This window comes from Sorex fumeus, unplaced genomic scaffold (assembly GCF_029834395.1).
Source record: "Sorex fumeus unplaced genomic scaffold, SorFum_2.1 ptg000018l, whole genome shotgun sequence".
Taxonomy (NCBI): domain Eukaryota; kingdom Metazoa; phylum Chordata; class Mammalia; order Eulipotyphla; family Soricidae; genus Sorex; species Sorex fumeus.
This window is the reverse complement of record NW_026606075.1, coordinates 22,362,090-22,387,983: the sequence shown is the minus strand read 5'-3', so window position 1 is coordinate 22,387,983 and position 25,894 is coordinate 22,362,090. Positions and strand designations below refer to the sequence as shown.

General features: G+C 40.6%; 1 protein-coding gene and 1 non-coding gene across 3 annotated transcripts in view; both read right to left on the bottom strand.

Annotated features, from left to right (window-relative positions):
- HOMER1 (homer scaffold protein 1) overlaps nt 1-25,894 on the bottom strand; it is a 136,892-nt gene that overhangs the window by 103,138 nt on the left and 7,860 nt on the right. The gene's annotated exons all lie outside the window — the stretch shown is intronic.
- TRNAE-UUC (transfer RNA glutamic acid (anticodon UUC)) lies at nt 266-337 on the bottom strand. The gene has a single exon. It is a non-coding gene; the product is annotated as a tRNA-Glu (tRNA).

The following is a 25,894-nucleotide window of genomic DNA, read 5'->3' as shown; positions in this document are numbered from 1 at the left end:
GCACTGTAACACTGTCCTCCCGTTGTTCACTGATTTGCTCGAGCAGGCCCAGTAATGTCTCCATTGTGAGACTTGTTGTTACTGTGTTTGGCATATTGAATACGTCACGGGGAGCTTGCCAGGCTTTGGCGTGCGGGCGAGATACTCTCAGTAGCTTGCCAGATTCTCCGAGAGAGGCGGAGGAATCAAACCCGGCTCGACCAGGCGGCCATGGGCAAGGCAAATGCCCTACCGCCATGCTATCACTCCAGCCAAAAGTCTGGCGTTCCCATACCGGGAGTCGAACCCGGGCCACCTGGGTGAAAACCAGGAATCCTAACCACTAGACCATGTGGGAGACGACCTAATTTCATAATATAGAGTTTTAAAACAGCATCACAAAGGGGCCAGCGAGATAGCTCGATAAGCTGAGGATATGAGGCATGTGGGAAGCTTGAGTTCAATCCTCAGCAACAACTGGTCCCCTGAGCAGTGCTACAAGTAAGTTACAGAGCACAGAGCCAGAAGTAGCTGTCAGTACTGCTAGGTATGATCCCTAAAGCAAAACTTAAAAAAAGAAAACCCACAGAGTGGTAATACCTATATCCAGTGGATTATCGTTCAACATGGCTTCCCATCTTACTCAAAATAAAAGCGAAAGTCCTTAAAGTAAGGACTCAAGACCTTCTGCCAAGACATCTCGATTCTGGCTGCACATCAGAAACCCAACCTCCTTCCCAGACCAGAGCGCTGGCTGAGCAGTCCAGCCGTCACACTGACATCCATGTGTATCCAGGAAAGATAGTATAGTGGTGACTAAGGTGTTGGACTTGTATGTGGTCAGCCTGGGTCCAATACCAGGAATGATCCCTGAGCACTGCCCGGTGAGGTCCCCAAATCAAAAAAGGGAAAAGGAGAAAGAGAAGAAGGGAGAAAGGGAGGGAGGAGAAGAGAGGGGGAAAGAAGGAGGTAAGGAGGATGGGAGTATGGAGGAAGGATGGGAAGAAGGATGGGAGCGAGGGAGGATGCAAGGGAGGAAGGAAGGGGAAAGATACAGTCTTATAATAATTTTGAACTGAGGGATAGCTCAAAGGGCTGCTGCACATGCCTAGGGGCTCAGGGTCCCAAATGCAATCCCTGACGCTCAGCACTACACTGCCAGGGCTGAGCGCTTAACTACGTGGACTTATTGGCTGCATAGCACTGGGTACAGCTCTAGATCCCCCTAAGCACTGCTTGAGAGTCCTCCTTCCTACAAAAGAAAAAAAAAACTATAGACAAAGTGATGAATTCATCTAGGTAATATATATTTGAGAATTCTCTAGCCTCTATACTACTTCCTATAAATCTCTACAGATACAAGCTTTTTCACCTAAATTGTTCAAAATTCTACTTATGATATGTAATAATACCTACTCTACGAAACTAGTAACCTATAATGGACTAAATCACAAACCTGTAAGTTTATCTTAAGGGATCTCAAAATCTCAACTTTTTGTTTTTGGGGGGGCCACACCCTACTTGAATTCATCATCATTTTGTCTATAGTTGTTTTTTTTTCTTTCGTGGGAAGGAGGACCTCTCAAGCAGTGCTTAGGGGGGTCTAGAGCTGTACCCAGCTTGGGGTAGCACTCCATGGTTCTTGGAGGCCATGCTGTGCTGGAGATCAAACCTGTGCCACCCACATGGAAGCATGTACCCAGCTTGTTGGGAAATAGTAAGGGCCCTAAAAATTAATCAACTCTCACAAAAGTCAATTACTGGGGCCAGAAAAAAATCTACAAGAGGTAAGATGCTTACCTTGCATGCAGCCGACAACCTTGGTTTGATTCCCAGCACCATAAATGTGTCCCTGCCTCCTTCCCTGCCTCCCACCCCCACTGCCCAAACCAGCACCACCAGAATTTATCCCTGAGTCAAGTCAGGAACAGCCTCTGAGCATTGCTGGGTGTGGCACCAACCTAATCCCTGGCCTCCATACACACAAAAAAGAAAGAAGGAAGGAAGGAAGGAAGGAAGGAAGGAAGGAAGGAAGGAAGGAAGGAAGGAAGGAAGGAAGGAAGGAAGGAAGAGAGGGAGGGAGGGAGGAAGAAGAAGGAAGGAAGGAAGGAAGGAAGGAAGGAAGGAAGGAAGGAAGGAAGGAAAGAAAGAAAGAAAATCTTAAAACAAAGAAAATCAATTGTCTAAAACTAGAAAATGTCTGCTAACTGGTTCTGTAGCTAATAGCAAGAAGGATGACAATGGTTTGAAAACCAAACAAAAGCCCCCCAAAGAGTGGCTCTCTGGCTGGGCCATGGACCCAGAGGCACATGAACCTAATTCAGAACCCAGCAGCTTTTGGCAGAAATGTGAATGGACTATGCATTAAGCTACAGCGCTGCGACCCCCGCCCCCCCAGGGAAAGAGTGTCTGTCTCTTCCACCTCCCCCCCCCCCCCGTCCCCTCCCTGCAAGGTGGCTTATTCAGAGCTTATTGGACAGCCAGGTATGAGCCAGCAGTGACGGGGCAACTGCGGCCTCATGAGATGGGGGCGAAACCGGCACGTCCTTCTTGCCCCGCCGAGACCACGAGTTGCCCACCACAAGCAGCTCTCCAGCACAGCCATGGATCCAGAGGCACACATACCAATCTCGAACTATGCGGCTTTTGGCAGAAAGCCCTCCATACTTAATTAATAAAATATCAGAAATCCAAAATTGCGTGGCCACTATCAAGGCTGTGCCACATCATATGCTCTTCATAACCAGCAATACAAAATAAATTATTTCACGATGCCTTTTCAGCAGATTTGATTATTGGGGGACAATTCCAAATAACAATGGTGTCTCTTTTGTCAAAATAATGAATGTAATCAAAGTAGAGCGAGAGTTAAGTGGAAATCATCTGCCTCACAGGCATGGGGAGGGGTGGGATGGAGGGTATGCTGGGGTTCTTGGTGGTGGAAAATATGCACTAGTAAAGGGATGGGTGTTTGATAATTGTATGACGGAGACTTAAACCTGAATATGCCACGGGGAGTTTGCCAGACTCTGCCGTGTGGGCAGGTTACATTCGGTAGCCTGCCAGTTTGTCCAAAGTAGGAATGAGATGATAAGATGTCTTCTGGGAGCTGAGTGTGATAATCTCTGGATCCTGGCCGTTGTTGGGGTTACACGGCAGTTGGTGGGTGTAACTGTCTAGCTACTGGCAGGTCCAGTCCCAAACCGTGCAGGCTTGGAGATCTCAGCCCCGGGTCCCACACACCTGGGTTCCTCTGCCAGTTCTTTTATGCGTGAGGCTCATCCAAGTGTGTGGAGAGTGGTCCCAGCATGGCCTTGGCTGGGGCCCGGAGGTCTTCAGCTGTTGGGCCCTGGTGCAGACAGTCAGGCACAGGGTAGGAGACTCTGCCTTGTTCGATTCAATAAATAAATAATAAAAAAAAAGTTTATCTAGGCAAAAAAAAAAAAAAAGAAAAAAGAAAACCAAACAAGAATAACTAGACAAATGTTAGCTGATAAACAGAAACATATTAGTTTTATCAAAGGTTTTGTTTGGCAGTCATTCCACAATATTTGTAAATGGGTAATAAATACCACAACTTCATACAAATTTTGGTGACCATTCAGGAACCAGTTCTCATCAATTCTAGAAGAGTCATACTCTAAAGTGTAAAGTGGTAATGTGGACCCTTAGATCTTTCCCAGTCAAAAACTGTCTCCAAAAATCACATGAGAAAATGCTCTACATCATTAATCATCAGGGAGATGCAGATCAAAACCACAATGAGATACCATCTCACACCTCAGAGACTGGCCCACATTCAAAAGAACAAAAGCAACCGATGCTGGCGTGGATGTGGCGAGAAAGGGACACTCCTTCACTGTTGGTGGGAATGTCCACTGGTTCAGCCCTTCTGGAAAACAGTATGGACGATTCTCAAAAAATTAGAAATTGAGCTCCCATTTGACCCAGCAATACCACTCCTGGGAATATATCCCAGAGAGGCAAAAATGTATAGTCGAAGTGACATCTGCACTTGTTTGTTCATTGCAGCACTCTTTACAATAGCCAGAAACTGGAAGAAACCTGAATGCCCAAGAACAGATGACTGGTTAAAGAAACTTTGGTACATCTACACAATGGAGTACTATGTAGCTCTTAGAAAAGATGAAGTCATGAAATTTACATACAAGTGGTACAATATGGAAAGTATCATGCTAAGCGAAATGAGTCAGAAAGAGAGGGATAGACATAGAAAGATTGCATTCATCTGGGGGATATAAAGTAACAAAGTATGAGATTAATACCCAAGAATAGCTGAGATCAGCACCAGGAGGATTACTCCATAACTTAGAGGCCAGCCGGGTATCCTAGAGGAAAGGGCTATTCAGATAGAGAAGGGAGCACCAAATAAAGGATGTTTGGAGGATCCTCCCAGGAGGGGAGATGCATGTTGAAAGTAGACTATGGACTGAACATGTTTGCCACTCAATGCCTCTTTTGCAGACCACAACACCCAAAAGGAGAGAGAGAACACAGGGGATTGCCCTGCCACAGAGACGGGGGGATGGGGGGATGGGGGTGGGAGGGATATTATCCATGGTGGTGGAAAATGGGCACTGGTGGAGGGATGGGTATCTGATCATTGTATAATTGAAACCAAAGCACAAAAAATTGTAAATCTACAACTTTAAAAAAAATAAAATAAAATAAAGGGGAAAAAAAAATAAAATTCTAAAATCAGATAGCTCTTAAGAATCAAGGAAATAAAAAACACACGAAATATAAACTTAAAAAAAAAAAAAACTGTCTCCAATCATTTGAAAAAAAATTCTAGAGTCTTAACTCAATGTTCTGTGACATCAAAAAAAAATATTAATTCCTCAAGAAAAATCAGTGTGTTAACAAAGTTACTAAATAAACAGCAACAAGAGCAACTCATATAATCAGAAAATATAATCACATAATCATGTTAATAAAAAATCATTATATCAAAGTCAAGTATGGCTAGACGATGAAAAATGCAAAATAAATGGTAATTTACCAGCTAAACTCTTAACACTTCACAAAACTAACACCATCCTATTCCCATTATACATTCATTTTTCCTACTATGATAGTCTGACAGAATTATCAAAAAATATTTTTATATGGAACCTGTCAACTATTCTAAATTCTCTAAAATGAATTTTAGAGAATATTTATATTCTTCCCCATATTTATATCAGAAAACAAATTTCTGATTCTCTCAATTTTCAGAAAAAAAAGTTTTCACTTACTGAAAGCTTTTTAGTACCTTTCATATACATTCCAAAAACAGTTTGCAATATTATATTTCATTAGTATGATAGTATGGATTGGAAGAATCCCCAAACTTTTTAGTCATGCCAATTATTATGGTCCCTGAGCTTTCCTTCTGCAAGAAAAGGTAACTGACTTCCATTTTGATGAAATTATTTCAGTTCTGTAACAGAATAAAATAAAAATAACAAGAACAGTATATGTGCAAGGTGAAAGCATTGGTCTTTGAAACTGGAAGCTGTGTTTTGTTTATTTGGGGGACACGCTTAGCAGTGCTCAGAGACTACTCCCAGCACAGTGCCAAAGTGCCATTCCAGAGGTGCTCGGGTGACCAAGTAGTGACAGGAATCAAACCCAGGTCTCCTGCATGCAAAGCATATGCTTGGTCTACTGAGCCATTTCCGCAGTCCCAAGAACTATCACAGGCACTGGTTAGAGTTCATCACACATGGCATTTCTAAAAAGAAATAGGAGCTTTCTATGTGCAAAAAACCTTCTGATTTCCTTGTTTTTCCTATTTCTATTTGGTTTTTTAATGACAAAATGTTTACTTTATAATTAAAAATAAGAATTTAATTCTTTCAGCATTATATTTAAAACTAGGTAATTATATAATATTCACTAACTAAAAAGAAATTGCTTCAGAAAGATTATTTTAAGTCACTCTTTATTTGTTTGGGGGGGTCTGGCAGTGCTTAGGGTTTTATCTGGCTCTGTGCTCAGGGGTCACTCCTGGTAGTACTTGGGGACCATATATGATATCATGGATCAAACCAGAATCAGGTACATGCAAAGCAAGTGCCTTAACTCCTATACTATTTGTCCAGTCCTCAGGTCAGTTTTTCAAATGCAATTTTCTAACTTGTTATACTTGCAAGGAAGTTATATGTATCTTTCAAGATTTCAGAACCCATTATAAGATTCCTACACATGCATTCCCACTCGACTCACAGTACGATTAGATGCCACAAAAACAAGTTTGTAAAAACAAATGACTTATATAAACTATTTTGGAAAGTTCTTATTAATAATTTTTAAATAATGCCACTCTTAAAGTCTTTCCTGAGACTCTTCACAACTATGTATTTGTGAGGTAAATATATTTAGGAATATTTATTTAGTTTACTACATAAAACTACATGGTTGTCAGAAAAGGATAGACTGACAGAATATTTCAAGAAACTGATAGACTGTTTTAAATGTAGGACTGCAGTTTTAAAATTCTAACATCTGAAAGGTAAGATCTGTTGTATTTCCTTTACACAGCAGAAGAAGTTTTAATCATAACCCTCAAAAATATCTAAGTCCTAAAGCCAGAACCCATGGAAGGTATATTACAACAAGGATTTTGCAGATAGCATTAAGCTAAAGATCTTGCGATGGGAGATTCTTCTGGCTTATCTAGGTGAGTCCCAAATATATTCGCAAATGTTCTAATGAGTGAGAAGAGAGTGATGTGACAAAGAAGAGAGAGAGAAATGGCATCAGATACAAGAATGCTGGTTTGGAAGAGGGAGGAAGAAGCCATAGTCATGAAAAGAAGAATGCAGCTCCAGAATCCGGAAAGGTAAGAAAACTACTCTCCATTAGAGTCATCTAAGGGGAGCATGACTCTGCTGGTGCCTTGATTATACTCCGGTGACTTTGAGCTACTAACAACTATAAAAGACTAAGAATAAATGTGTACTGTTTTAAGTCACCAAAACTTTGTGGAAATTAGTTTTAGCAGACTTAGCAATTAATATAAAAATAGATACAAATTTTCATGCAGTTTATAAAGCTATTAACCCACCATCATTTATATTTTTAACTTATTCTAAACTTTATTTAAATTCTATCAGGGACCAGGAGATAGTGCAACAGATAGGATGTACTAGAAGTACAAGCCTAGAATACTGCAGAATAGTGTCAGTCCTCAACACCACCAGATCCCAGAGCTTCACCAGGTACAAGCCTGAAGATCCCTGAACAATCCCAGGGTAATCCCCAGCATTGCAGGGCTTGAGTATCACACCCTCAGGTTCTTGCATTTAATCAGCCTGGTTGGCCAAGAATCTCCCAAACTCTTGAGTACTGCTAGGGGGACCCCAAGAAGAAATTAATTAAAAATAAATTAGAAATTGAACTTCAAGTATGAATGTTTGTGTAATAAAAAAAAAGTTAATTTCTACATATTAGCATAAAATCAATATAAGCAAGTGTGATTTTTTTAAAAACATCTTCAGGCAATTTGCTAACTAGGTAGCTTCCCTTGAAGTGTAATCTGATGATAAACTTTCTTTAATTTGTCAAAATAGACAAAGGCAGACTTAAATTTCTTTCTTCTTTACTTCTGAATAACTCAGTGACTAATTCAAAATCTTGTTACATTCCAAATCTTTGTAACTAACAGAATACATTACATTTCCTCATTCCTTTCATTATGGGAAGCACTGTAGCACTGTTCTCCCATTGTTCGTCAATTTGCTCAAGCAGGCCCAGTACCATCTCCATTGTGAGACTTGTTGTTACAGTGTTTGACATATCAAATATGTCACAGGTAGCTTGCCAGGCTTTGCCGTGCAGGCAAGGCTCTCCGAGAGGGGCAGAGGAATCGAACTCAGGTCAGCAGGCCGGCCACATGCAAGGCAAATGCCCTACCGCTATGCTATCACTCCAGCCCCTACTATGGGTATTAATTATAATTATACAAATTTATTACTCCCATGTCAATATCAGAAAATATTCTCTACCATTAGGCCCTCCTACAAGAATAAGTAAAAGAATACAAAAATATTCATCACTCAATAAACCAAAAGTTGAAATTACTAATATTCACTGAAGATCTAAAATATAGCCAATAACAAACCAAAAGTACTAGATACAGAAACAGATAAAATAATAGGACTGGTAGACAAGAATATTAAGAGAGTTTTTTAAAACTATATTCCACTTTGTAACTATATTCCACATATTCAAGAAGGCACACAAAACCATAAGCATGTTAAGGAGAGGGCAGAAAAGCTAGAACTTTGCACTTGGCCAGCCCAGCTTCAGCCCCAGTATTGCACCAGAGGGCCTAAGCGCCAAGCCAGGAGTAAACCCTGAGCACCACCAGGTGTAACCCCTCCGCCCAAAAAAAGAAAAGAGTTGAACATAAAGCCCAAAATCAGTTTTCAAGATATGAAAAATAAAATGTCTGATAAAAAAATACTAAACGAAATTAACAGCAAATCAGAGTAAAGAAAAACTAATATATTTGAATATACAGAGATCAAATCTATAAAAGGGCCTGAGAAATAGCAGAGCAGGCAAGGCCTTGGCCGTGGCACACAGTCAACCCAGATTAAATCACCGGCACCGTTCCCCTGAGTACCACCAGAAGCAAGCCCCAAGCATAATCAATCTGGGCCAAACCAAAAACAAAAATATATCAAAAATAAAGTATGAATGGAAAAAAGTGTATTAATAACTAGTATGGAGTAATTTTAGGCAGTCTGCTATTCGTGCAATTATGTCCTCAAAGATGGGAGAAACAAAATATATTTGAAGAAATTACAGTTGAAAACTTCTAAATTTGATATTATAAAGCTAAAGAAGAAGCTCACAAATCCAAAGCACGAAGAAACTTATAGAAAACTATACCAAGAGACTTGAAACCACATAAGAGAAAAATTTTTAAGAGCTTTAAGGCAACAGAGCACATTACATGAACAAAAAAATTCATCAGCCTAATTTCTATTTCAAACATTAAATTTAGTGTTTTTTTTTTTAAATCGTGAAACCAGATATAGGTAACTTCATGAATGGGCTAAATGCCCTACTATAATATCAATACTTACTTTTAAATAATGTGAATTTTTAGCTTAAAAAAAAGAAGAGTTTTATAAAAGGCAGGGGTTGCGGTTCAGCAATGGAACATATGCCTCACATTTATGAAGTCCTGGGTTTGATACCTGGCATTGCAAAAAAAAAGTGAAATAATTTTCTCAACTGAAAAATTCAGTTCAGTGCCAAAGGGTAGTACACTATGGGACAACATCTAATGAAAATATTTTAGGTAGGGAATATATTTATATCTAAATATGATCAAAGGAAGAACACCAACCCAAAACAGTAGCTATATGGGGTAAACACGGTCACGAATCACGGTCACGATCCTCCCGTTGTTCATCGATTTGCTCGAGCGGGCCCAGTAACGTCTCCATTATGAGACTTGTTGTTACTGTGTTTGGCATATCGAATACATCACGGGGAGCTTGCCAGGCTCTGCCATGCGGGCGAGATACTCTCGGTAGCTTGCCGGGCTCTCCGAGAGGGACGGAGGAATTGAACTCAGGTCAGCCATGTTGGCCACTTGTAAGGCAAACGCCCTACCGCTGTGCTATCGCTCCAGCCCAGGGTAAACACATTAATTTTTTTTTGTTGTTCTTTTTTTAATGTAGGAGTACTGCTATTTATTCAGCCACTGGTTAGCTGATTGAATTGTGCATGAACTCCACCTTACTTTTTTTTTTTCATTTTTTATAATTTTATTTATTGAATCACCGTGAGAACAGTTACAAAGCTTTCAGGTCTAAGTCTCATTCATACAATGAAACACCCATACCTTCACCAGTGCCCATTCTCCATCCCCAAAACCCCAGTATGCCCCCATCCCACACCCTCCCCCTACCTGTGGGGCAGATGATTTCCACATTACTCTTTCTACTTTGATCATATTCAATATTTTGACACCAGACCCACCATTATTATTTGAGATTTTACCCCAACACTCGGATCTGCTGAAAAGGCAACAGTAGACAATTTGTTTTCTATTGCTGGTTATGAATAACATATGATGTCACATGGTTGCAGTAGTGGCCAAGTGATTTTGAAATTCCAAAATTTTAACACTTAAATCTGGAGGGATTTCTGCCAAAACCTGCTGGGTTCCAAGGTTTGCTCCTGAGTCTCTGGGATCATGGCCATTAAGCAGCTTGATCAGGAGCCAGAAAGGCCGTTCGTGAGTGATGTCTTGGGGTCTCGCTGGGGTGGGGAGGACAGGACCGGCTCGACCCCCATCCTGTGAGGCCCAAAATGCCTCATCACTGCGGGCCCAAACCTGACTGTCTAATAGCGTCTGAAGGATGATGGCCACCGAGCCGCCAGGGGGAAGCAGGCGGAGAGACAACACACTTTCCCCCCCTGTGGTGGCCCAGCGACCGTAACCTACTGTGGGGTTCGACGCATTTCTGCCAAAAGCCGCTGGGTTTTGAGATTTGTTTCTGAGTCTCTGGGATCATGGCCGTTAAGCAGCTTGATCAGGAGTCAGAGAGGCCATTCGTGGACGATGACTTGGGGTCTCGTTGGGATGGGGAGGACAGAACCGGCTCCACCCTCATCCCATGAGGCCCAACAAGTTTCTTCACTGCAGGCCCAAGCCTGACTGTCCAATGGCCTCTGGAGGATGGCACCCACCAAGCCACCAAGGGGAAGCAGGCGGAGGGACAGCACCCTTTCCCCCATGGGGTGACCCGGCGACAGTAACCTACTGTGGGGTCCAGACACATTTCTGCCAAAAGCCACTGGATTTTGAGATTTGTTTCTGAGTCTCTGGGATCATGGCCATTAAGCAGCTTGATCAGGAGCCAGAGAGGCCGTTCGTGGGTGATGACCTGGGGTCTCGTTGGGGTGGGGAGGACAGGACCGGCTCCAAAACACATTAATTTTTAAGAATATCTTTTAAGGGGCTGGAGCAATAGCGGGTAGGGCGTTTGCCTTGCACGCGGCCGACCCAAGTTCAATTCTCAGCATCCCATATGGTCCCCTGAGCACCGCCAAGAGTAATTCCTGATTGCAGAGCCAGGAGTAACCCCTGTGCATTGCCAGGTGTAACCCAAAAAGCAAAAAAAAAAAAAAAAAGAATATCTTTTAAGATAATTAAGCAAAAATATGACAGCAACATGTTGACCTCATAGCAGGGGTGAGTGGTGAGATTTCTAATACATATGAATAGCACAAAGCTTTGCATGTGGGAGGCCGTGGTACCACATGGCCCCTTCAGTAATAGTGGGAGCAATCCCAGAGCAGAGCCAGAACCAGAGCCCGAGTATCACCAGGTGTGGTCCAACACGCCCACTTCCCAAATAAGTGCATAAAGGTGGGACAACAATAATATACTATTTTAAAGTTATTATATGCTAAATGATATAATATCACCTAAAAAGACTATAACATGATAAAATGATATATCATAAACTCTTAAGAATTATTATTTTTTTAAATGGGGAGGAGTAAAGATAGTACAGGAGGAATATCATTTTCCTTGCATGCAGCTAACCCTGGTTCAAATCCCCAGTACTATATACGTTCCCCCAAGCACGGCTGGGGGTCACTCCTAAGTACAGAGCCAGGAACAGCCTCTGACCACTGCCGGATATGGCCCAAGCTCCTCCTCAAGAAGAAGAAGAAGAAGAAAAAAGATTATTAAAACAAAGGAAGTCGCAGCAGACAAGAGAGAGTACAAGGATGCAATCTCAGGTATCACGGAATATGGGCCCTCTGACCCCCAGTACCACCTGCATGGCTCTGCTGATCTCTGGCACCACAGGACCAGAGTGTCACTCTGGTGCTAATATTGAACTGCAAGGCGGTTTTGGAGAAGTATCACCAGGAGGGGACCCAAACACAAGAGCCCCTCCTTTAAATGCAGAAGCAGAGTAACTGACTCAATCACGATCACGACCATCCTGTTGTTCGTCGATTGCCTCGAGCAGGTGCCAGTAACGTCTTCTTCGTCCTAGCCCTGAGATTTTTTTTTTTTAAAGTGCCATATTCAAGGCTTTTTCAGGGTTAGGAGAATGAGACCCATCATTGTTACTGGTATCTGGCATATTGGGTATACCACGGGGAGTTTGCCAGACTCTGCCGTGTGGCATGTTACATTTGGTAGCCTGCCAGTTTGACCAAATTAGGAATGAGATGATAAGATGATAAGCTTCCGGGAGCTGAGTGTGATAATCTCTGGATCTTGGCCGTTGTTGGAGTTACACGGCAGTTGGTGGGTGTAACTGTCTAGTTACTGGCAGGTCCAGTCCCAAACTGACTCAATATAGTGAAAAAAATAAAACAAAACAAGCAAAAAACCCTTAATTGCCCACAACAAGAGGTGAAATGGGAGAGGAAAAAAGAAAATATGAGGAAGAAGAAAATAAGACATTAGACTTAAATCAACCATACCAATAATCTTAAAGTGCAACTTAAAAACCCCAATTAAAAGGCAGAAATTGTCAGAATAACACCCAAGAACTTTCAAGAAAACTATTTTAAACATTTAAAGTACAGAGGCACACACAGGCCAAAGGAGAATGCGGAAAGGTACAGACAGCATGCAAACACTCATCACAGGGACCCCTTCCATGCTCAGAATACAATCTCCTTGGGGGCAGAGGCACCCTTGGGTCATTAACTGAGTGAAAAGTCTTCAGAATCCACTCAAATTTCACCCCACATTACCATTCCAAGGCCATGGTATCTGAGGTAAGGGCCAGTGTTCTTGCTGTCACTTGTACCTCACTCCCAGGATCCCATTCCCTTTCCCCTACCCACCCTTTCCTGCAGGCTAAGAAACCTGATAAGTTCTGAGATCTGTGTCAAAGGTAAAAGAACACTGGTTGTGACTGAGGATTTGGTTAGATGGTCTTAGTAAAGTAGCACCATCGTCCACCCCTTGAGAGTACTGTTTCTTCGACTAGGGTCAGAACAGCTAGCAGACTCTTAGCCGTGAACCAGAGAAGCAGGGGACTGAAAATAAACGTGCAGGTTTGGAATTTCAATATAAGCAGAGTAAGGAGAAATTCAGCTATTTAAACGGCTCAGTCCCCACACCAACAAAATTTTGACATGCCTGTTTCTCTTCTCTAACGCAGCTTCGTTCTAAGCTAAGCAGCAGGATATAAAATAGGTTGTGAAAAGGGTTAAAGGGTTGACTTCTGGTGTTTCTGTATCTCTGTTCCCTTTTTCCCACAAGGTTTGAAATATGCTTTCCCTTGTGAAAATGTCACATGTGGTATTCAAATGTATAAATGTCAAATAATGTATTTTAAAGCTTAGGTTAAAATATATTCTCACATTTTATTAGCATTAATAAAATATTAGCATTAATATTTTAAACATTTTGTGTTAGGTACTCGATATATAATAGACCCTATCCCTCAAGGAATTAAAAGAACTCATTACAGGGCTGGGATGACAGCTCAGGGGTCAGGGCACATACCTTACATGTGCAAGGACCTGAGCTCAATCCCTGGCTCTGCGTGCCAACCTTCCAGCACTGCCAGACATGGCCCTGGAGGCCTGCAGCACTGCTGGGTCCCCTGCTGCCCTTCACTGCCACTCGCTAGCACCGAACTGTCCAGTTAATCATACATCACTGGGGGTGACCCTGGATTCCTGAGCACTGTTTATAAAGTCTCCCCACCAAAAAGTTAGTTATAAACTATAATTACTATTGGATGCAAAAATAAAGAGCTATGAAAGAGAATGCAAAATGGAAATGGGAAAGGAAAACCCTGCAACAGATTGGGTAATTTGAGTATGAGAATCTGTGGCCCAGGTAGACAGTCCTCCCAAACCTACTAGAAAGCAACCCCCAAGTACATCATTGGGAGAAGTCCCTGAGCGGTGTCCCTAAGCCCCATTCCCTCCCCACTAAAAAGTTAGAATCTGATTAAAGATAGTATTTAAGGCCAGACAACAGCATATACAGAACAAAATGCTTTTTCCAAAGCTGGCTGCAAAAATATTTCCTACCTCATCCAGGAGATGATGCTAGAAGACTAAGTCTACATCTGCCACCCTTAAAACATGAAATGACCTTTGTAATTGTCTGGACCAAAATAATGAGGTAAATTGACTCTGTGACTCTTAAGTCTAGGTTATAATCAGCCATACAGCTTCAGTCTGATTCTCATAGGAAACTCACTCTCAAGCTACAGCAACCAGGCTGACTGAGTCAAGCAACTTTTTGGAGAAACGAAGCCCACACTGAGTTCTCAGTCAAAAGCAAATGCAATCTTGCCAACCATATGAATGATAGTCATTCATTCATTTGGATTTGGAGGCTATACCCAACACTGCTCAGGGGCTACTACTAGTGGTATTGAGAGGGCCATGTAGAGCCAGGTATCCAGTTGGGCCTCCCACATGCAAAATATACATATTGGTTCTTTGAGTTACCTCCCTGGCTCATAAATGACATTTAAAATTACTTCCTGCAAACTACAGGTAAGCTACCTTAGCCAATGCCATGTAGAGCAGAAATAAGCCACTCCCACCAAGCCCTGACCATTACAAGTCTGTGTAAGAAAAAAAGGTGTTGTGACTCCTACTGTAATATTCCTCTTCATCCTCTTAAACCACAATGTCTCATTAACAAATTACAGCTTATAATTTCATACCCATTGTATTTCTTTCATTCAAACATTTATGAATCATTTATCTAATTATAGAATCTCAGAACTGTACCTGTTGTTCTAAGTTCCTGAATTTTTGGCGGTTGGTATGTAGCAAGAGATAATTAGAATAATGTGCAAAGATCTTGAGGCTGGCAAAAGCTTGGCAGTTCCAGAAATTGAAAGGAACAAGTGAGACTGGAACACAGAGATCAAAAACAGCACAAACAGCAACAACAATCACTAACATTTGGCACTCGTTATGTAAGCATTGTTCTAAGCAATTTATATAGCTTACTTAATCATTACATTACAATAGTGCTGGTACTCTTAAAACAATGACTTTACACATAGAAAAATATGGCACAGAACTGTGGAATGATTGCCAAACCTCAGAATCTAGCACAATAGCTGATGTTATAAATAATGTCATACTTCCTCTTAAGGAACTAAGTGTCATAAAATAAATTAGAAAAGTAAATCAAGCACAGGTTATGCACATCCGTACAGACCACAGTAGGAAGTTGAAATGTTAGTTTATGTGTAATGATATGCTGCTGAAAAATTTTAAGCAGCGTAATATGTGAACCATTTTACATTTAAAAGATCCTCTGGCTATATGTGAAGAATTGATTAGAAGAAACATAATTCTTTTTGACAACAAGAAACTCCTTAAGAACAAAGTTAGGAAGGACTAAACTATAATGATTTCATTGACAGAATATACTTCATAATGAATATACCAAGCTAATGCCACCAAGTTCCAGGACTAACTTTAATATAACAAATGAGAAAAAGAGCTGAACTGAGAGTACAGTGAATAAAGTCCTTGCCTTATATGCGGCAAATCCTTGTTCAATCCCCAGCAAAACATATGGTTCCCTAAGCACTGTTGGCAGTGATCCCCGAGTGGGGCAAAGCCAGGGGCCAGGAGTAAGTCCTTAGCACTCACACACACACTCTCTCTCTCTCTCTCTCTCACACACACACACACACACATACACACACACACGTACCCCAAAAGAAGAAAAATAAAGAAAACAGGGAAGGTGGAGCTGCAGTACAGCATATAGGGCTGCCTTGCACACAGGTGACCTAAATTCAATCCCCGGCATCCCATAAGGTCTTGAGCCCAGATGGAGCCAGGAGAAACCCCTGACTGAGCACTGCTGAGTATGGAATCCTGCACCCTGCCACACATGCACACACACACACAAAAGAAAAGAAAAGAAAAGAAAAGAAAAGAAAAGAAAAGAAAAGAAAAGAAAAGAAAAGAAAAGAAAAGAGAAAAATGCCAGGATGCTGTTACATACCTTCTGGTATAATGAACCAATAGATCAGTACACCACCTGTAACATTCTAGAAGGGAACATAGTTTCAAAGCTGAATATGATCAAGTCTAAATCTAAAGACAAGTTTGGCAAACTTGCTCTGGTGAAGAACAGAAGACTGACATGTTAAATGACACCATGAGGACGCAGGTACCAAATCCAAGCTGTGAAAAATCCTGGAGAACAGTTTTGATACATCAACTGCAGGGTAGCAGCAGTAAAGAAGCCTATTACAGACTTAAGAATATCTAAAAACATATCTAGAAATGTACCAAGCGAAAGAAACATGAAGATCTTTGGTCAGCAATGAGATTTTAAGCAATCATTACGGGCTTGAAGTAGACAATATGTTCATGATATAGCAGATAACTATTTTCCAAGAGTCCTGATTTCCTAGTAATACATAATACTTACAGGTAAATTTGTATGATGCCTAGAATTTGCTTTAAAGTAATCTGGGGAAAAGCCAACACAGAGGAAACAATGCGTCATATGTTAGAATTGTTCAAGCTGGGATATGGATTTATAGGAGTTAATTATATAACTCTTGTAAATGTTTCTGTATGCTTAAAACTTTTCATAATACAAAGCTTAAATTTAGAGAATTTAGGAGTCAGTTCAAGCTCCCAAACCTAACCACAGGGGGCCTAAAACTCTGGCAGGGATAACAGGCTAATGACTAAGGCTAGAAACTCAAGTGTTTTACTTTCTCCTTCAAGAACCTGAGCAGCCTCGAAGTCAGAAAAGGGCTTTATGAGCACGCCTGATACTTTAGTGGGGAGGAAGAGGCCCTGATGTATCGAAGAGGCAGGTGGCAATCGAGGCCTGAGATGACATTCTTCTCACATGGCTGGCTAGCTCAGTTTACAGTGCTTGAGACAGTCTTCATATAGTGGAAGAGCACCTGCCGTTGCTAAAATATGTATATTTAAAATAAATAGAAAATAAAATTAAATATAATAGTTATAATTAGTTGAGTGGCTCTGAGTACATTGAGCACTACACCCTTTGCATATATTTCACCTAAATCTTGAAACTAAATGGGGCACAAGCTTCCATCACTTCCATTTTACAGATGAGAAGAATGAAGTGACCTTTTCAAGATCACACAGCCAAGTTAAGGATAGAGCCAGAAGTGAAACTCAGGTTTGAGGTTAAGCCAAATACAGCCTCTCAAATTGTTGTGGACTAAATAGATTAATGCAATAAATGAATGGAGGAAATTGAGTCCTCCAGCTAAGGGAATTCCTCCCTGGCTCCTGCACTTACCTACAAATGAAAACATCCCTTTTTAAACAAAAAACACTTATCATTCTTTTCAGGGTATGAAGAAAGTATGTCTCCTACTTAAGTACTCTCCCTGTGTTCCAAACCACATTCTTTCCCATCTCTTTTCTCAGTAATTAACCCCCTCTATGGTAAATTTTAAATACCCCTAGCTATTAATTCCTTTCCCAAGGGCTAAGAAAATGCTTAATCCTGTTTTGAAAACAAAGCCAAAAGAATTTCCTGAAGCGGAGAGCTAATACTACACCACCCTCCTCTAAAGCATGGTTTTAAAGGAGATGATGCTTCCTGCCTCTGCCTGCCCATTCTTCAGCAGCACCAGCACGACCTGGCAATTCGGTTCCCACCCTAGGCTGCTGAAACTTCTCCTTGAGGTAAAGTAATTTAGGGATCACTACTTATCCAATCTAATAATTTTTTGCCTCATTTGTTTCTGCTATATTGGATCCTGGATTTCTTGGACTCCTTTCCATGGATTTTAAACTTGTTTTCTGACTGTTTCCGCCTTAAAGTTCTCTCCGTGTCTTTGCCTCCTCCTTAAATGACTATTCCCCAGAAAGGCCTGATTTGCTCTTTTCTATAAATACCCTGAATGAGCTCATCCACATTCATAGATTCAACCAGTGCTTAAATATTCTAATGATTCCCAAAACTCTTAGCCCAGTTATCCTTTCTTGAGTAACAGATCTGATATCCCATGACTCTCCCATGCGAAGCATCATAAGCATACATTCATTCACTCTGTCAATTCACCTCACTTCAAACTTGCTTCTCTCCTCCAAGTGCCCAATCTCAACTAGTGGCTAGTCAAATCTATCTTCTTACCCCTCCAAAGCTATGCAGTTCATTGTCATTGCCCACTAACAGTGCAACTTAAATCTCTTTTGAATCCAGTTCTCTTTAACTCTATTTGACAAGCCATTATCCTTGACTGAATTGCTGCAACTGGCCTATTTCACAATTAAAATTTAGGGTCTCTAAGACCTTCCTTTCTTTCTCTCTCACTCATATAGACTTTAGAATCAAAAACTTCTTACACATTGTAGCCTGAGTAGATTATCTAAAACAAGCTTAGAAATAACTCTACCAGCTGAAAAGTGTTCCTCTGCTCATCATTACTTAAAGCAATGGTCCCTAAAGTGGTCCCTAAAGTGGAATAAAAGAAAATGTTCGTTTTCTTCTTCACTTCTATTTGTGTATGCTTTATTAATCCATATACATACACAATGGAAAATGTCACTGATAAATATACAATCATAAAATAAATATGTCCAAGTCTTTCTCTGATATAGCTACCACATCAAACATATGTCGGGGCCAAGGAGATAGCTCAAATGACAGGACACATGCCAAATATGCAAAAGCTCTTGCATTGGATTCTTTAACACTCCACAGTCCCCAAAAGTCTTCCAAGTGTAGTCCTGAGTCCCCAGTAACAATCACTAATCTGAAAAAGTACGGCCCTCTAATACAACACACAATTACCTACCCTAAGCTTTTAGTCAAATGTATGTTTATACTTTATCCACATTGTGCCAACCTACCTTAACTTTTTAACTAGTATACAACATCTCTGGGCTGGAGCGATAGCACAGCAGGTAGGATGTTTGCCTTGCGTGCGGCCGACCTGGGCTGACCCGGATTCGATTCCTCCTCCCCTCTCAGAGAGCCCAGCAAGCTACCGAGAGTATTCCACCCGCACAGCAAAGCCTGGCAAGCTCCCCGTGGCATATTCAATATGCCAAAAACAGTGACAACAAGTCTCACAATCGACTAGTGCACGCTCGAGCAAATTGATGACCAAAGGGGAAAACAGTACTACAGTGCTACATCATCTCTGAAGCTTTATCTCCACCATTCCTATGACTGAAATGCTCTAACAACTCCTTTCCACGTTGCACCTCTCCCCACTGCCACCACCTCGAATCAATTCATTTGTCCTTTAAGGCTCACAACAAAGATGTGAAGTTTTTTCTGACCTTCCACAGCGAAGGTCCTTTTCTTCTCTGGGTTTTCCTGTTCTCAAACACAACATACACGATTACAACACGTAAATTACAGTAATTTCTTGTTTACATGGCTGTCTACTCATCGTTGTACTGCCAGTGCCTAACATGACTCACGACATAAATTAAGTGCTTAGCCTCTGTTTCAAGTGCTCAAGAAGCAGTGTTAGGGGATAAAATGCAGCCACACCTCAGTTACCCAACACAAGGAAGAGAAAACGAGCTCTGCTTTGCTGATACTGGGTTGATGAACAATTTCAACTTTTTAATTTCATAATGCATTTACATCATGCATTGAGTTCTCAGGTTTGGGTGAGAAGGAAAGAGTTTTAGAAAGTAGACACTTTATCATCCACCAAATTCTAATCAATTACCTGTCAACAGTGTCAACACATTCTGAATGATTCCTTATATAAATTCAAAAACTAAGGCTCAGTGATTCTGGTCAAACATGACAAATTAATTGCACACATTTATCTTTGCTTTCTGAAATTCCAATAAAATTCAAATGAAAGAGAAAAGAAGAACACAATACAAAAGAACAGAAATGATGCCAGCGCATAAGTAATTTTAATAGTTCCGAAAGATGAAATAAATAGTGGGGCCTGAATGATAGTTCAGTGGGTAGGAAATGTGCCTGGCAAGGGTTGACCCGGGTTCAATCCCTAGCATCCCATAAGGTCCCCCAAGCACTGCCAGAAAAAATCCCTGACTGTAGAGCCAGTAGTATAACCCCTGAGAATCGCAGGGTGTGACCCAAAGAAGAAAAAAAAAGATGAAATAGTAACAAACTGGGAAAGAAAAGAGTAAAGTGCCTATGAGAAGGGAAATTAATAAGTGAATAACAGAGGTGCAAGTATTTAGAGGCAAGGGAGAGACAAATGAACTGCAGAAGAAGAATGTAAGCTATGAGACAAATTGGGAAATTAATTAGAAGTTGAAATGACAGCAGTAAGAAACCCCTGTCCCCATCCCATCCTCTATAGTAAAAACAACCACCTTTCCCAACAGCCAAAGACAAGCATGAGAGGTAAAGGAATACAACCCAGGAAAGAGGCTAGTTCATATAAATGCCTAATGCAAAATCCACTGGTAACGGGCCTTGCTAATTCACAGAACTTCTAATTAGCTTTTTTGTATCTCACTCTTACATGTCACTGAGAATCACAAGCTATTTCAGGAAAATGTTCGACATAAAAGAAGAAACTAAACTCAGTATGAGGCTCAAGTGGTAGATCACATGCCTTGCATGTCCCCAGGCCCCCAGTTTCAATAGCCAGCACTCCATGTTCACTCCTCTTCTGAACAACTCAAAAGTACCCTGAGCACAAGACCCAAGCGTCACCAGGAGTGGTTGTGCTGGCAAAGGAAGAATGGGGAGGAGGATGCAGAGAAAGGGAGAGGAGAAGGATAAGGAAAGGGGAGTGGAGGAAATGATAGAGAGGATGGAAGGGGAGATGATAGAGGGGAGGGAAGGGGGAAAGGAGAGGGGAAAGGAAGAATAAAGGGAGTGGGGAAAGGAAATGGGTATGGGGAAGGGCAGAAAAGAAGAAACACAATACCAAAAAAAAAAGATAAATTTAAGAGAAGGTTGTATGAGAACCATACAGCATGCCTATTGAATAACCCAGTCCATAATGGAGCAACAGTGCAGAGGGCTAAAGGATTTTACTTCAAATTTTTAAAATATGAAATGGACACATCGCTCTGTAAACATTTGGAAAGATATCTTTTTTTCTAAGATAATATTAGTGCACAATATTCTTCTGTATTTTAGGTGTATAGCATTATAATTCTGTATCTTTATATATTATTCCATGTTTTCTCAACCTTTTTTCCCAATCACGGCCCCCTCTCACCTTGTCTCCTTGTGCCCCCACAGACAGCTGGTCCTCAAGTCTCATGCCATGGTTCCCCATTTACATGATTTTCATCTGTGGCCCTGGAATATTCTGGGGCCCAAAGCAGGGCCATATGGTAGCTGGTTAAGAAACACTGTAGTACATCCTGGTCACCACCAAATGTCATACATAGATATTTGATGTAGTGTAACAGGCTGCCATCTAACATGGCATAAGATTACTGCCAAACTCTCCCCGTAAGAGTGAATAAAGGGTTGAATAGAATGTGATATAACTAGGGAGATTAAGTCACTAATCAACTGATCAACAGGGAGGTTATCATGGGTGACCCTGACCTATTTAGGCAAGCCCTTTAAAAGAAGATGTAGCTCCAGAGAGACGCTCCTCTTGCCCTGGCCTTGACTATCCAGCCTCAATGAGATCTACTTCTGCAAGGAAATGGAATCAGCAAGCCACCACTCTAAATGCATGAGCTCAGATTATGATCCAGAGAGAATCTAATTTCAGCTTCTACATTCACTGCTGCCTTGTTAGATCCCGAGCAGAAGACCCAGCTCAGATGTCCTGACTTCTAACGCAGAAAGTAAGACAAATGAGTGTCATTTTAAACTACTGAAATTGTGGTAGTTTATCAGAGAACAGGAAACTAATATTAGAACATACAGATAAATTTAATGACTAAACAGAATGACAGAGAAAAATCACGTTTCTTCCACAAACATAAAAATGTAAGAGTCAAAAGAAGTAATTTTTTAAAACTAACACATTTAGGGGCCAAAGAGATGGCACAGTGGGTGGGTAAGGCACTGCCTTCCAAGCAGCTGACCCAGGCAAGTTCCCTGGCTCTACGTATGGTCCCCCTGAGTCCCTCCAGGAGTGATCCTTGAGCAAAGGCCAGGAAAGCCCCAAGCAGCAAAAATGTAGCCTAAAAGCAATAAATAAATTAACTAATTAAAATGCTTAGAAACGCCACAAACTAGAAGTAAATAACTCTGAATAAGAAATGAGGATACTTGATCACAACACCCAAAAGGAGAGAGAGAACAAAAGGGAATGCCCTGCCACAGTGGCAGGGGGGGATGGGGGGATTTGGGGGGGATGGGGGGGAGGGATATTATCCTGGTGGTGGAAAATGGGCACTGGTGGAGGGATGGGTATTTGATCGTAGTATGACCGAGATCCAAGCACAAAAATTTGTAAATCTACAACTGTACCTCATGGTGTCTCACTAATAATAAAAAATAAATAAATAAATAAATAAATAAATAAATAAAAAGAACACCAAAAAAAAAAAAAGAAATGAGGATACTTTGCAAGTATCAGAGTTAAAGAGAGAGTTTGATTTCAAGTTAACCTGCATCTTTTAACTTAAAAATTTAATTCAAGCACGCTTAAATCAGCGTTCTCCCACACTCCAGTTCAAAATTATATATTTGCTTTCTTTTGGGGTCACACCCAGCGATGTTCAGGGGTTACTCCTGGCTCTGCACTAAGGAATTACTCCTGGCGGTACTTGCGGGACCATATAAGATGTCGGGGATCGAACCCAGGTCGGCCACTTGCAAGGCAAACTCCCTACCTGCTGTGCTATCACTCCAGCCCCAAAATTAAAATTTTTGCAAATTCAAAGCAATGCAAACTAAAAAGCTTCCAGAACTATTGAACTATATGAACAGCAAAAGTTTCTCACATATGTAAAGAGTTATCGAATGTATTTACTTCAAAAACCTAGGTCCCTGGAATAGGAACATCAGCATCACCTGGGAACTGAGTTGAGTAACTTATGGGCTCCATTCCCAAACTCACTGAGTCAAAGACTCTTGGGGACAGAGTCCAGCAACCTGTATTGTCAGGAAACCTCTGACGTCATTCTGATGAGGTACAAGACTGAGAATGGCTGATCTGCTCATTTGTACTGCTAAGCTCTGGTCTTCCTTCTTTAGTCAAGAGTAAAAGCACTTTCAAATGTTTCTTTTCTCACTTAACTGAGACCATAGTACATAGTAGGAGCTCAAAAAAAAAAAAAAAGTCTGCTAAGAGATCACACTTTACATGTATTTCTTAGGCCATAGGATTTTTAAAACTCAGATATGGACATAAATATACTTTATTTGTTTATATGGACATAAAGGGCAAGTTCTCTTCACATTTCCACAGGCTCCTCCAGTCCTTCTAGTCTTAGACTTTTTAAACTTTCACTTTTCTACCTAGCCAGTGATAACAGTAGAGGTTAGGACACCTGAAAAGACAAACCAGAAAGAATTACCATTTAATATCTACAAAGAATATGGTCTGGCTTTCTCTTAAGAATAAGGGAGTTCAGAAACTCAGCTACTTTATGATTCAGAAATTGTACAATATGCTATAACTAGCCCTTTCGCTTGTGTATCCCTGGTCCAGCATTAAGCCCCATAGGCTCCATGACTATAAAGACTCTGACTAATGGAATTACAACTTAATCTGGACTCAGAAACCCTATACTGGCAAGTAATATAAAAGAAAATGAAGAATGAAAATGGCATCACCCATCACTCTGTCTGAGCAAAAACAAACACAAGGAAGGCTTTTGAGGTTCAGACAGGTCCAACAAGAAGAACCCAAAAAAAGCATGCCAACCATCACAGATCATCAGGTACAGATTTTCAACCATTCATCATCACTTGATAAGCTTTCCACCAATCAAAACTGTGCTGATAACATCACTTGCATAAAATAGACCAGAGTGCAGAATACCTGGCCCTTCTGTTGACTAAGCTCCCAAATCCAAGCCACTCACACCTGCAGCCTCAAGAACTTCTCAAAACTGTGTCCCCTGGACTGCAGTCAGCTCTAACACCCAAAATAAATGCTTTACCTATGCTACAGCTAGAACAGGCTTCCGTTTCTTATCACTTGTAATTATTTCAAATCATTAAGTCTTAGATGGGAAAGGCTTCAATGTATTCAAAATAACAATGCAGACAACACGAAATTAGAATGCAGTTTCTCTCAGAAAGATCTAAAAGGAAAATAAAGTACATTTAATGAACTCACCGCAGAGACTAAGCTTACGCTATTTAAAAAAAAATTTTTTTAAGATAATGAGGGGTTAGAATCCCTCTATATATATGAGCAGGCAGTTCATTAAAAATTTTCCTTCAAATCATTTTCTGCATAAACTGTATACATGTTACGGATAAAACCAAGGGCCTCATACATATGAGGCATGAGCAAACTCCCTGGGTTCCCAGAATGAACTTCATATACTTGCAATCACAGAGAATATAGAAATTTTTATTAGGCTTTTTAACTGATCACTACACCATCTCTGAAATATTCTTCAGGATGACAGTCTATCATCTGAATAGTCTGTCATTCAACTATCTATATGTCACAAAGAATACAATTATTCACTATTCATAATAGTGAATACACAAATACACTATTCAGAATACACTGCAGCACTGTAGAACTGTCCTCCCATTGTTCATCGATTTGCTCGAGCGGGCACCAGTAACATCTCCATTGTGAGACTTGTTGTTACTGTTCTTGGCATATCAAATACGTCACTGGGAGCTTGTCAGGCTCTACCGTGAGAGTGGGATACCCTTGGTAGGTTGCCGGGCTCTTCGAGAGGGACAGAGTAATTGAACCCAGGTCGGCGGCATGCAAGGCAAACGCCCTACCTGCTGTGCTATCACTCCATCCATTTATCCGTATATAATAGATTTCTCTCTCTCTGTTTCTCTCTTTCTTTATATATAATCTTTCTCATATGACTAAATGAATACAACTCTTCTTCCAGAATTCAACAAAATTGTGCATCAATGGTAAATTGATAAAGTCTTTTTTAAAATAATGTTATTAATGTTGAAAGTAAAATTATTATAAATAAAATTCATAGCTAATCCACTTGAAAATTTACGTAAAGAGATAAATACTACAAATTTAAAAGTTAGAGGGAAAAGAACTAAGAAAAAAGTAAGTGGGAAATACAAATAGGCCAATAAAAATAGGCCAATAAAAGTTTAAAAGTGTGTTTTATCAGAACACACTAATATACCACAAAATTAAATAGTACTATTGTCATTAAATGTTTATTTCCACCATAGTAACATAGGCATGGCAATAAATATCAATTTAGTAATAATAAAATACTAAAATTATGGCAACAAAAACCAGAATGCTAAAGCTATACATACAACGTGTGTGTGTGTGTGTGTGTGTGTGTGTGTGTGGTGTGTGTGTGCCTCATGAGTTGAGTAAGGGAGTAGGCATTCTTCAAGATCCAGATTTCTCTTTTCCATGCAGAGATCAAATCCAGGGTACCATCCGTGTGAATCAAGTGTTTAACTACATCCCTAGCCCTAGAACTTTTCTTTTTCTCTCAAATCAACAGAACCTCAAGGAAGAAAGATGAGGTTAAGGGTGACATGGAGTATTCACATTCAGTTGAACATGTACAGATCACTGGCAATACTGAGTAAGCAAGAGTAGAAAGAATCCTCATTCTGTAAATATCTTTGAGGTTGGAAGGGTGATTAAGCAAAGCTCAAGAATTTTAATGCTGAAAGTCAAGTAACAAAAATTCATAACAGAGTATGACAAAAATAACAGTTTTACAAAAGAATAAGCAAAATGGAACCACAAAAAGGAGAGAAGTACATATCTTACAAATAACTGAGAACAGCCGTCCAGTGCAAGTTTGACAATATAGATTTAACTTCCATTAAAAACTAGTGGAAACTTTCTACTAT